This window comes from Notothenia rossii (assembly GCF_949606895.1).
Source record: "Notothenia rossii genome assembly, chromosome: 10".
Taxonomy (NCBI): Eukaryota; Metazoa; Chordata; class Actinopteri; order Perciformes; family Nototheniidae; genus Notothenia; species Notothenia rossii.
This window is the reverse complement of record NC_136908.1, coordinates 35,433,637-35,446,591: the sequence shown is the minus strand read 5'-3', so window position 1 is coordinate 35,446,591 and position 12,955 is coordinate 35,433,637.

Below are 12,955 nucleotides of genomic sequence, written 5' to 3'. Positions count from 1 at the left end.
AAATGCTGGTGAAGACCTGTGAGAGCTGGTTGGCACACGCTCTGAGCACCTTCCCAGGTACTCCATCTGGACCAGCAGCCTTCCTGAGGTTCACTGCTTTGAGCTCTAACGGTAGCGACACGCTTGAGGCCCCAGTTGTCGTGTCACACCCCCTGTAATTGGTTATGTTCTTAATGCCCTGCCACACCTGCCTAGGGTTGTTGCTTGTGAGGTGGTCCTCTATCCTTTTTTTGTAGTCTGTCTTGGCTTTTGTAATTCCGCTCCTCAGGTCGGCTTGAGCAGCACTGTAGAGAGCTCTGTCCCCTGACCTGAAGGCAGAGTCACAGGCCTTTAGCAGCATGCGGACACGGCCAGTCATCCAGGGTTTCTGGTTTGGGAAAACCCTGATGCTTTTTACCACAGTGACGTAGTCGATACAGTATTTAATGTAGGACAGTACCGTCTAGGGCTGAACGATATATCGTGTCATGGCGATAACTGCGATATGCGCATGCACGATATTCACACCGCAGGGACGTGCGGTTTTATTCTTTTTTTTTTTAAATGCTAACGCACTTTAGCACAGAATTCAAAAATAAAGATACCCTTATTACTTATCGAAACTGCACATACAATATATCCGATTAAAGCTGAGACTCCACAGATTATTTAAGTATAGTATCATCACTAAGCGATCCGATCTCGCGACAGGGGAAGCAAACACAGACATCACAACAAGTACCTTTACGGAGCTTTTACGGGAGATCGTCTCACCGTAGCTGTCAATCTGATCAAAAGATGTGTTCAATGGCATTAAAACAAGAAAAAACGCGGCTGAATCACTTGATCCATAGGTTAATAATGTATCTGTGGCTTTGAAGCAATTGTTTATAATCCATAATTCCATTTTTATGTAAAAATCGGAGTACAAAAGTTAGCTGCTAATGGTAGCCACCAGAGTGTATGCAGCTTCCGGTTTTGGCTACGCGTCACTCTCACTCCTTATAGAGAGCCGCAGTGATGAGTCCTTAAACCCGGAAGTAAACTTCTTTCGGTTCCTCTGTCAAAAACCAATGCAAATTCTCCATAGGATTTTGGAAAATAGCTCGAAATAAAGTCTGTGGTTGACACACATTTAAGAGAGGGATCACGTTTTGTTCAGCCGGATAATCTCCACATGTCAACCCTACTTTTATAATCTTTGAATCATAAATCTAGTCGCCAGAAGCAAAATGCTAACGTTATGCTATAAACTAACTACAAGCCAGTACAGCAGCAGGGCTGCTGTGGCTGCTTGCTACAAAAGGAAAACTTGCGCGGTTCTCATGTCAGGGGTACTTGAGTGAGTGACATGCAGGCTCTGCATGCACAGCAAACCAGCAATCACAATCGTTCTTGATCAGATCACAGCAGGCCCCGCCCCGCTAGTTTGCAGACCATCAAAACACCGGTAAAAAATGAGCGAGGCACAGGAGGACAATACCTTCATCCGGTTAAATATAGTTAAAAAAAACGCAATATATATCGCAGGGGGGAAAAAAATTGCGAGGTCAGTTTTTTTCAATATCGTGCAGCCCTAGTACCGTCTCTGTGTAGGTTGCCAGGTCCTGGTGTTCAAATACATCCCACTGGGTGTGTTCAAAGCAGTCCTGAAGCTGAGCAAGTGCATCCTCAGGCCAGGTTGTAACAGACTTTCTTGTTGGACTTGTTCTCCGTCTAAGGGGGGTGTATGCAGGGGTCAGTAGCAGGGAGATATGATCTGACAGGCCTAGGTGGGGGAGAGGTATGGCTCGGTTGGAGTACACATGATCAAGAGTGTTTTTCCCTCTGGTCTGACACTTGACATGCTGGTAGAATTTAGGCAGGACAGATTTTAGGTTGGCCTTATTGAAATCTCCTGCAACAATGTGAACGCCATCGGGGTGAGCCTGCTGTTGGTGGTTGATGGTGTTTAGCAGGAGGGAGATTACAGTGTTGACGTTAGCTTGTGGTGGTATATACACAGCCTTGACAATCACTACAGTTAGCTTTCTAGGTAGAAAGAACGGGCAGCATTTAATGGACATGAATTTGTGTGGCTGATTCCTTGGCCTCAACAGGAGACCGGACCGGCAGCCCCGCTTTTGCGTCCTCTCTTTCCGCCGTCTACGCCGCCTGCCTAGCCCGACAACAATCCACGGGGATCTCGTCTGGGATTTTGTGATTCCGGAGGAGTTCCCTAAGAACGGGAAGCTTGTGTTGGAAACCAATATCCAGTAGTTCCTGGCGATTGTAGCGTATGTTCTCATAAGCAAACGCAGTCCTATAACATATATAAACACACAGTAAATAGCACAAGAAGGGAGAGCCGTGAGTGGCTGCAACCATGCGTGCTGCCATCTTGGAAGAGGATCTTGGTATTCGACCTCTAGCTGCGGAACCTCCTCCCTGAAGGCATGAGGGTAAAGAGGAAGGTGGAAGGATGGGTGGGGTCGCCAGCAATGCTGAGTGCTCTGCGGGTGTTGATGTGATGGGAGTGAGGCACCGATGATCCTCTCAGCTGTGTTCCCAATGCGCTGCAGGGTCTTGCGGTTCCATGCTGTGCAGCTTTCAAACCACACCATGATGCAGCTGCTGAGGATGCTCTCGATGGCGCCTCGGTAGAAGGCGAGCATGATGGGGGAGGGCTCCTGCTCTCTTCAGTTTTCGGACGAAGTAGAGGTGTTGCTGGGCTTTCTTGGTGATTGACGTGGTGTTGTTACTCCGGGAGAGATCCTCAGTGATGTGCACCCCCAGGAATTTGGTGCAGCTCACCTGTTCCACAGCAGTACTTGCAATGGTCAGTGGGTGGGGGTGTTGGGTGTCGTTTCTCCTGAAGTCGACAACAATCTCCTTTTTTTCTCCACATTAAGGAAGAGATTGTTATCTATGCACCACGTGGCCAGCTGGTTCACCTCCCTCGTGTAGTGGGTTTCGTCGTTGTTGCTGATGAGACCCACCACGGTTGTGTCATCTGCAAACTTGATGAAGTGGTTGGAGCCGTAGGTGGGTGTGCAGTCATGGGTCAGCAGGGTGAAGAGCAGGGGGCTGAGCACACATCCTTGGGGGTCCCCGTACTCAGTGTGATGGTGCCTGATGTGTTGTTGCCGACCCGTACAGATTGGGGTCTGGCAGTGAGGAAGTCCAGCAGCCAGTTGCAGAGAAAGGGGCTGAGGCCCAGGTTTGTTCGTTTACAAACCAGCTGCTGGGGGATGATGGTGTTGAACGCTGAGTCTATGAACAGCATCCTAACATATGAGTTTTTTGTGTCCAGGTAGGTGAGGGCTGGGTGGAGAGCAGATGGCATCCTCAGTGGACTGCTTTGTTTGGTATGCAAACTGAAATGGGTCCAGGGAGGGTGGATTTTATTTGCTTCATGACTAGCCGCTCAAAGTAGTTGATGGTGGAAGTCAGCGCTACGGGGCGGTAGTCATTGAAGCAGGAAGGTGATGACTTCTTCGGTACAGGTATGATGGTGGTTACCTTGAAGCACGAGGGAACAACATCCTGGGAGATGTTGAAGATGTCTGTGAGCACATCTGTGAGCTCAGATGCGCAGTCCTTTAGCACACAATCAGGAATGTTTTCAGGCCCAGAAGCTTTCCGGGTGTTAATCCTCACACTGCCTGGGGATAGACAGATAGCCTGGTCGTTGGGTGGAGGTGTTGGGTGGAGGCGTTAGGTGGGGGCGTTGGGTGGGGGCGTTGTTTTCTGCGCAGGTGTGCCGTTCTGTGCTTCGAAGCGTGCGAAGAAGCCGTTGAGGTTGTTCAGCAGAGAGATGTCACTGTCACAGGTCTGTGGTGGTGGTTTGTAGTCCGTGATGGTCCTAATACCCTGCCACAGGCTCTGTGTGTCTCTGCTGTCAATAAAGTGAGCTGTAATCTTCCGGGTGTACCATGGCCACGGGAAGTTATTTTACTCAGGGGGTGCTGACAATAGTGGGGAGGGGGGCCGCTTAAAAAAAAGAAGAAAAAAGGCAGTGATACGAGCAGCATACATTGTTTGTTAAAGGCGAGACATGGCAGGCAAAAACATAGTTTTTCATGCACTGGTACATTTTGAGATGTTGTGCTATTGTGATTCCATAACATGTTTTCTTTCAGGCTTTTGGAAGGAAAACGTACAAAATACACATTTAAGTGTTTATTTGACTAGAGTTTGTCTATTTGCGTCTGTATATGTCTCCTAAATTCACCAAAAGTTAGCATTCTAACGTAACATAAAGTACCGCGACCGCTGTTTGCACCATGTCATCAGAGATATCGTTGGAGAGCTCCGTCTCTCCTGCACAATCTCATCGAATCCAAATATGGTCATTTCCTTTGCATCAGCAACCAATCGTGAAAGTACAAAAGGGTCTTAAACCAAGAAATGAAATCTCATTGGCTTGTGTCAACTTCTGACAACGTGTTTCGTTCAGATGCATCACGTGGTGTGCTAAAACACTTCCTGGTTAGCTTTCCGCTAGAAATTAAAATCTCAAAATGGCAAAAGAACGGCGAAAAAACGTTCACAGAGAAGACAACAACAATTGTCACTTGCATGAAGCAAGGTTATACAAAAAACAAATGACCCCGAACATGAAATACATTCACGGAGAGCGTTGAGGCGCAAGCTTTCATCCAAAGAACAGGAGGGTTCAGCTAGCGCCACACTGCAATCTTTAAAGGTTGTTTTCTCAAAATGAGTTTTTTCTCCTACTCTCCGAAATGTCCACTTCAGTTGCACTTACATACACCAAACCTTCCAGTTAAATTCCTATAAACATTATGAAGGCTTTTACTAAAGGGTTTGTTCATATATCATTCATAGCCTGGATTATATAAGATTGTATCCCTAAAAACATGGCGAAAATTGATATTTTAGGGCTGTTAACATTATTTTCTGATTTATGGAGTGATAAAAAGAGATATCCAAAATCCCTTCTGTAAAAGCCTTGGATGCTAATATGAATACAAAATGAAACAATAATTTTGAACCTGGCTTTATTCAAAGTTCAGATTTCGGTTCCTGAAATGTGTTAAAAATATGCGCATATTTAATGAGATAATGGCTAATTTGCATATTCAGAAAACTTGTAATAAAAAAAACAATTGCCTTATTGTAGGTAATTAACTGGAGAAATGTCTAGCTGATATTTTTAAGTAAAAAAGAAGTACCCTATTCACCTGGGGTGTCTCGCCTTAACTGTTATGCTTAATAAACCATTATAGAAAATACATCAATTAGCAACAGCTGCACATGCCCACAAGCTAACTATGGGTCTTACAAACCTACATAACATAACAAATAGTCAGAAAATATTATTTACAATTTTAATAAAACTATGAATTCAATTTTAACTGATTGACAAGGCAAAACACTGCAGAGCGGCAGCAGCATTAAAGGAAAATATCGTCTTACCTTGCGTATGTGTTGGGGCTTCACAAAACCCCAAATGTAGCCTTCCTCTCTGGGGTGGCACTAATGAAGACCCTCATTAGAGCAGATACATCCACATTGTCCAAAATGTTACTATGGACATGCATCGAAGTCAGATGTGTCATTCTCTTCTGTGTCATATTACTCTAGTTGGAGTAGCTGGTGGTCCACTCTTTTTATTGGGTTGTTTGTTGGAGAAAAAAATCCAAAATCCTTTTTTGCGCCATTCTAAAAAGTTGTCACTCTGCAGTGTGTGTCTGTCGCGTCAATTACGTCACTATCCCACGACCTACGACCTACGACCTAGATGACTCGACTTTTATTTATTTGGAAAATAAATTCAAGCCGCCTGACTGATACAAATATATACTATGACTATTATATGCTACTGTATACAGCAAATTTTATTTTAAGTAAAATCATAACTATTTTATGTAGTTTAATCATTTTTATTTAGGTGGTCACTCAGTTTTTAAAATGTACACCACTCGCCAACAGGGGGTGCTGCAGCACCCCCAGCACCCCTACTTCCCGCGGCTATGGGGTGTACTGTCGTTTTGCTTTACGGATGCCACGGGATAGGTCAGCCCTAGCTGCTCTGAGACCAGCTGGGATGCCCCCTCTGAAGGCAATGTTACTCAGCAGCCCGTGGACCTCTCCTGTCAGCCATGGTTTCTGGTTGGCCCTGATGTTGATGGATCTGGTGTGAGTCACATCCTCAATGCATTTAGTGATGTAGCCTGTAACAGTTTCTGTATAGTCCTGGATGTTGGTGGTGTTGTTGTATGTCCCAGTCTGTAGTTTCAAAGCAGTCTTTGAGTGCAGCTGTATTGTCCTCTGACCAGACAAGTACTTCTTTTGGAACTGGTTTGGTGACTTTCAGTCGGGGTCTGTATGCCGGTTTTAGCAGAACAGTGAGGTGGTCAGAGAGTCCGATGTGGGGGAGGGGAGAAGCCTTGTAGGCTCCTTTATTTGTGGTATAAACAAGATCCGGAGCCTTGTTTTCTCTTGTTGGGAAATCCACATGTTGATATATGTTTGGCATGAACGTTTTCAGGTTTGCATGGTTGAAGTCCCCAGGGATGATGAGAAGGCTGTCTCGCTGTTCTGTTTGTTGTTCCGATAGTGCACGATACAACTCACCGAGTGGCTCCTCTCTGTCCTTGTTGTTAGAGGTGGGGGGATGTAAACAGCTGCTAGAAGGATGGCACTGATTTCCCTTGGGAGATGGAAAGGCCTGCACTTCACGAACATAAACTCCGCCAGCGGTGAGCAATGTTTTTAGACAACCCCCGCGTCCTTACACCAAGCATCACTGATGTAAACAATGACCCCTCCAACGCGGGTCGAGCTGAATGGCAGAGTCTGGGCTGTTGTCATTTAGCCATGTTTCTGGGAAAATGTACATACTGCATTCTCTCACCTCACTCTGGGTCGCCCGGAGAAGTCTTATATTATCCATTTTATTATCCAGTGAGCGTAAATTAGCCATGAGAATGCTCGGAATAGCGGGCCTGTGTGGGCTAGCTGCTAGCCTAGCCCAGATGCCCCCGCGCTAACCCCGCGAGCGTATTCCAAGGCCGCTGATTACCTCTGCCAGTGTAGCGTCTATTGTGTGGATATTGTTATTTCCCTGTCCAGCAGGAACTCACGACTGTACTGTATACTCCTGACTCTACTATCGATCCAGGGTGGTTGAAGTGAACTCGACGAACAGACATTTAAAACATTAAAAAAACTTGAAAAGACTAAAGACAGCTGCCGCTGTCTGCGCTGCCATCTAAGATAAACAGTGTTGGGTGTAACGCGTTACAAAAGTAACGGAGTTACAGTAATATATTACTTTTTGCTGTAACGAAGTAATGTAACGCATTACTAATGAAATGTGGGTACTATATTACCCGTTACAATGCTCAGTAACGCAGTTACAACACATTTTAACCCGAAATTAAATGGTGTTTTGTTTTTTAAGAATCTACTAACATAGCGAGACATTCCGACACCGGACAAATTGTGCGGGTAGATTAGTAAACCTGGTGTTTACCCTTCAGGCTTCGCGTCGAGATCTTCGGGGAAGTTGAACGTTATGCAACCATTCAAAAAAGAGAACGTAGCGAAAAATACAAACAACAAATTGTATCAGGTGCGCGTGACCTGCTCCGCTGCGTGTGCATCATTTCCAAAGTGCTTCCACAGCAGTGACACACATCTGATCTGTGGATAATCATTTATACGAAAATGGTTAAAGCAACCATCACTAAACGCCAGCAACACTGCATCTACTGCAGACAGTAGCAACAGGTCAGATGCGGACATCACGTTACCCTCCGTTGTGGACACTAGCTTACTCCCGCCTGACTCTTCGGCCCCGGAGCAGCAGTCTTTGTCGCCCGAAACTACGCCGCCCCTCTGCGGCCCGCAGGTGCCAGGTATATCTAAACAACTACCCGCCTGTACAGTGGGGTAAGGCGGTCATTTTGCAGCTTGTGGTATAAAAATAAACAATGTCTAGAATATTCATGTGAAAATAGTACCATATTCTGACATGCCTGTAGAAATGTTGGGTCAAAAATAATGCATACAATAGCACAGATGCCTTCACCACGAATGGCTACAAAAATATCTCATATCCCAAGCTTATTATCAACGAGCTGATGTTGCAGCTGAAATGTTCTCCAGGTCACAAAGTCAACCGCACATGATGATGTGATACCAGTTTTCAAGCACAGTAAATATTCTCTTCCCAGCGTATATGATGGGACCAAGGTGATGATGTAGTAGGCTACATGGTTTTAATAATACTTTTGCCTTTCAATGTTTGCCATTTCAAACCATGATCATGGTTTAAATAATATTTGCCTTGATTTACAATATGTTCACCTACATTATAGTCCTTGACAGCGGTCTGTACTGCTGTATTAACAACGTGTGACATGTTAAGTATTTACAATCAGAATTGAGTATTCAACTAAGCCGTTTAATACAAGTTGTTAGTAGCCTTAAGGGCCTACACAGTTGTTATGCTATACCACATTGCCCTTCACTGGATGCATAATGAGCTGCACTAAACTACATTTTAGCATTTAAAATACCTAGCTATTCTTTTGCGGTTATTTTGGTGAAAGTAACTAAAAAGTAACTAAAGTAGTGTAACTCATTACATTTCAGAGACAGTAATATTGTAATGTAACTTATTACTTTCAAAAGAGAGTAATAAGTAATATGTAATATATAGACCCTCCAGAAAAACGCGGGCCAAAATCCTTAATTATGCGGGCTAAAATCATTGATTATGCGGGCTAAAATCCTTGATTATGCGATAAAAATGTGGGGTTTTTATGTGATTTTATGCGGGAAAATTGCGGGAAGTTGCGTAATATGCGGAAAGTTGCGAAATATGCGGAAAGTTGCGAAATATGCGAACAGTTGTGAAATATGCGAGAAGCGGAAAAAAGGTGATTATTCTCCCGCACCCTGTTACTAGGCTACTACTGAATGAAAGGGAGCACTTTTGAAGAGTTGCTATGATAAAAAAGCATACTAGAAGCAAGCTACATCACAGAAACACACACACACACACACACACACACACACACACACACACACACACACACACACACACACACACACACACACACACACACACACACACACACACACACACACACACACACACACACACACACACACACACACACACACACACACACACACACACACACACACACACACACACACACACACACCTCCTCCTCATTCTGTTTTCATTTACTCGTTCGTTATCTGACCAGCTTCAATATTGTAGGCTACTCACCTCGTTTCTTGCAACCCTCGAAAGGGTTTTGGAGGTTGAAGCCTCTGTGAGCGTGAGTTGCTTGGCTTTCTTGTCCGCAGCAGAAACCATTTTTGAATGTTTGAGCGAATCGAAGTGGGTATTCACAGTCGATTTCCTTTTATGCTCCAACACACAGTTGCACGGGGTACAGAACAGTTTCCCCCCACTTTCGTGCAAGACATTGGGGTACTGCTTTGCCCGGTCTTTAGCTGAAATGTTCGTGGGTAAATGTGATGGATTCGATTTGTTCATCTTGGTGTGTGAATTCCACACCTTCACACGACGGTGTTTGCCTTCTGTGATGCGCGGGCTGATGACGTTGCGTCATAATCACTACTCGTCAAGACGAGTTAACTTTTTTATTTTTTTTCTCAACTTTGTGTGGAAAAATGCGGGGATTATGCGGCCTTTTCATAAATATGCGGAGTTTTAAAAATCTGCGGCATTTTGCTGATTATGCGGGAAATTCTGCGATCGCAGACTCGCGTTTTTCTGGAGGGTCTAAATATATTACATTTTGGAAGTAACTTGCCCAACACTGAAGATAAACAACCTAATTTAAATCAAGTTGGCCAAAGTAATAACAAATTATAGAGGGAAATAGCACCAGAGAGAGAGCCTCAAAAATGCAGAAAATGAATAGAAGTTACTCATTGGGAGCTCTTTAGTTCTAATCTCGTCACACTCCCGCCCATTTCGCGCCACATTGAAGTTCTTCACTTGCTGCCACAGCCTACAGCACTTTGCTGCTTCATCAAAGGTAATAACTGTTTAATAATTGTAAGTTATCTGACATTTTTTTACCAAGTTTAACATTGTTTTGCGCTATTGAAACATGCCAACTGTATTGCATTATAGGCAAAACCTAAAACCACATTAAGCTGAGGCATGAAAGTGTGTAATTGAGTCGTCTTTATGTCCACTAAAACCATTGCAAGGTCTGAAAAAAGCTTGATACAATGCCACACTTATTTTTTATGTCTTAATGTTCCACGGTAATGTTGTGACTTTTAAGATACCAGGTAATGCTAGCTAGCATGTTACATTAGCCGACCTAAGCTAGCATGCTACATTAGCCGACCAAAGCCACCACGTTGTGTGGAGAGCAGTCACTCTGAGCACAGTAAGAAACAAACACTATTGCTTGCGGGTGAGTAAGGAATATAATTGTTTTAATTATTTCTTCATAAATAAAAATGTGGGGTATTATTTGTATCGAACCTCTGTTGCTCTGTTTTGTGCACACTGATTGTAGTATATAGTGCAGTGCACATATACCGTAATGAGGTTACTGATGTGGCGCGGATTGGTACATAGAGTGTGTTGAAGCCCCATGATTGAAGCCTGCATAGAGGTTCACAATATTACCATGGCTGGATGTATATTAAGTTAATAAAGTCGTCTCATCTGAAGCTGCTAAAGCAAGGTCTACGGATAACTTGTATGTTCGGTGTTTTGTGTGTGGAAAAAAAAGGAATTCATAAAATGTAATCAATACTAATATCAATTTATTTCCAGGTGCAGGAAGAATCTTTGCTTTTCTAAGGTATGTACACACTTACTGTATATGCTGTGAAAACATGTTTCATAATGTACAAGATTTAGGGTTTGTACAGTTTGTATTACAATACAAAATGTGTTTATTACAATTGTTCTATTAACTTTTTCTGGTGAAAATCCAAATGTGATACAGCTTCAATTATCAGTGAAGTTCAAAACCTGTATGACTATTTCCAACCTGAAGTTGAAACTAAAAAATAAGAACATATAGAATTACATTTGACATATTTCTTAAATACATACAATTAAGCTATAAGACACATGGTTTGTGTATGCTTTGTTGCAGCCTAGTTACCATTATGTCAATATTAATTAACTTTACACTCATTTATAACATGTTCTTTATGTAATGAAACTCCAGGAAAACAACTGTCGGATGAAAGCTCATTAAATTACAGGGAAACACTTTATAAATGTGTGGCTGATCTCTGGCATGTCATTGTGCATTATGTATTTATCAGATATGGATGGGGAGAACTATATCCAGGGGTGCACATAACTTTTTTGCCCTGGTTCTCAAAGGAGCACCTGGAGATGTTGCTTGGTGCTCATCCTTAAAATGAAATAAACCGTAACTTTTCAGGGGGTCTTGACTTTATTTGCCAGACACACGGCACTGAACACACATGCAGAGGTGAACACAGACACATGCAGAGGTGAACACAAGACAACATTAGCACGACCAGTAATCCTACAAGCTGTCATCACTACCCTCCTTACTGTTCTCCTCACTGTTCTCCTCACTGTCTTCCTCTCTGTCAGACATGGTAGCTGATGATGTAGGCCTACTTCTTTCTCTCTGGTTGAGTCTGCGATTAGCTGCTTGCATCCACAAGTCAACAGCTGGTGGATGTGGATGTAATCAAATAAGTATGTGAACATAACCAATAACCTACCATAGCCAATAACAAATTGTAATGTAACTTGTTTTATTTATGTTGTTCATTCATATCTTATTTAACCTTAACATTTATTTATTTATGCATTATTTTTATCTGTCCAGTTTTAAAGGATATTTTTGGTTACTGTCCTATAGTGTACATTGAAATGATTTCAAACCTTTTTATCCCAATAATTATAAAGGAGTGCCTTGGAAATATGTGTTTACATAAATTGTGACCAAACCGTTTGAACTTAGACTAAAGTGAACTATCTAAACACTCAAGAGTCCTTTACCTCACTGAGCTGTAGTTATCAGCCTCTCAGTCTGACTGGAGAGGACTCTCCCTCCACAATATATCCGCAGCTAGCTCCAGATTCTAATAACAACAGCGCCGGTGTCAGTACCATATGTGCTCGGGATACCAGATCTGCTCGGGGTCTGTTATGCTTACTAATGACGTCACGCATTGGCTGTACGGGAACCCAAGAGGTAATAATAATAATTCTAAATAAAACAGGAAGTTAACCTAAATTACATTTAAGACACTGCAACGAAAGTAACAAAAACAATGTAATATCCTTTTCCGTTTCACAGAACACAAATTGGGTTATTTACATAATTATGTTTACACTGGTGACATTTACGGGACACAATTCACTGGGTTATATAGTGTGTGTTGCACCACGGACGAGTTAGTGAGTGCACCTGTGTTGTGTTGTCATTCTAGCTTGTGTAGAGTGTATACAAGATCATCCTGCTGACTCCCATTCATCGGCTCTACAACACCGTCGATTGTTTTTTTTAACATTCAAACATAAAAAATAACAATCGACATTAATCTGAATGAGGGAGGTGATTTATTATCATTACAACGTAATTTCCCGATCATTTAAATATGAATATGTTGAAATACATTAAGCGAGAAATTGATTTAACTCCTCTTTGACAATAACCGTGAATTTATTTCCTTTTATTTAAAATTAGAAATCAAATTTGATCATACACCAATAGGGCGGGTCATACTCAGGTGCTAACATGAATCTGAAGGAAATCCTAACATGGGGGTGTCTAAATTATGTGTTTTTTTTAATGGGAAATACAAATATGAGCTTATTTAACTCGTCTCTAACCTACATCATTTTGTATTTCTAAATTGGCAATTTTACCCTTTCTAACCTCTATATAAGATAGTAAAAGATATAAGGGGAATCATTTATATTGACAAAGCCAAATCCTTTTTAAATATGTATTAACAGGTG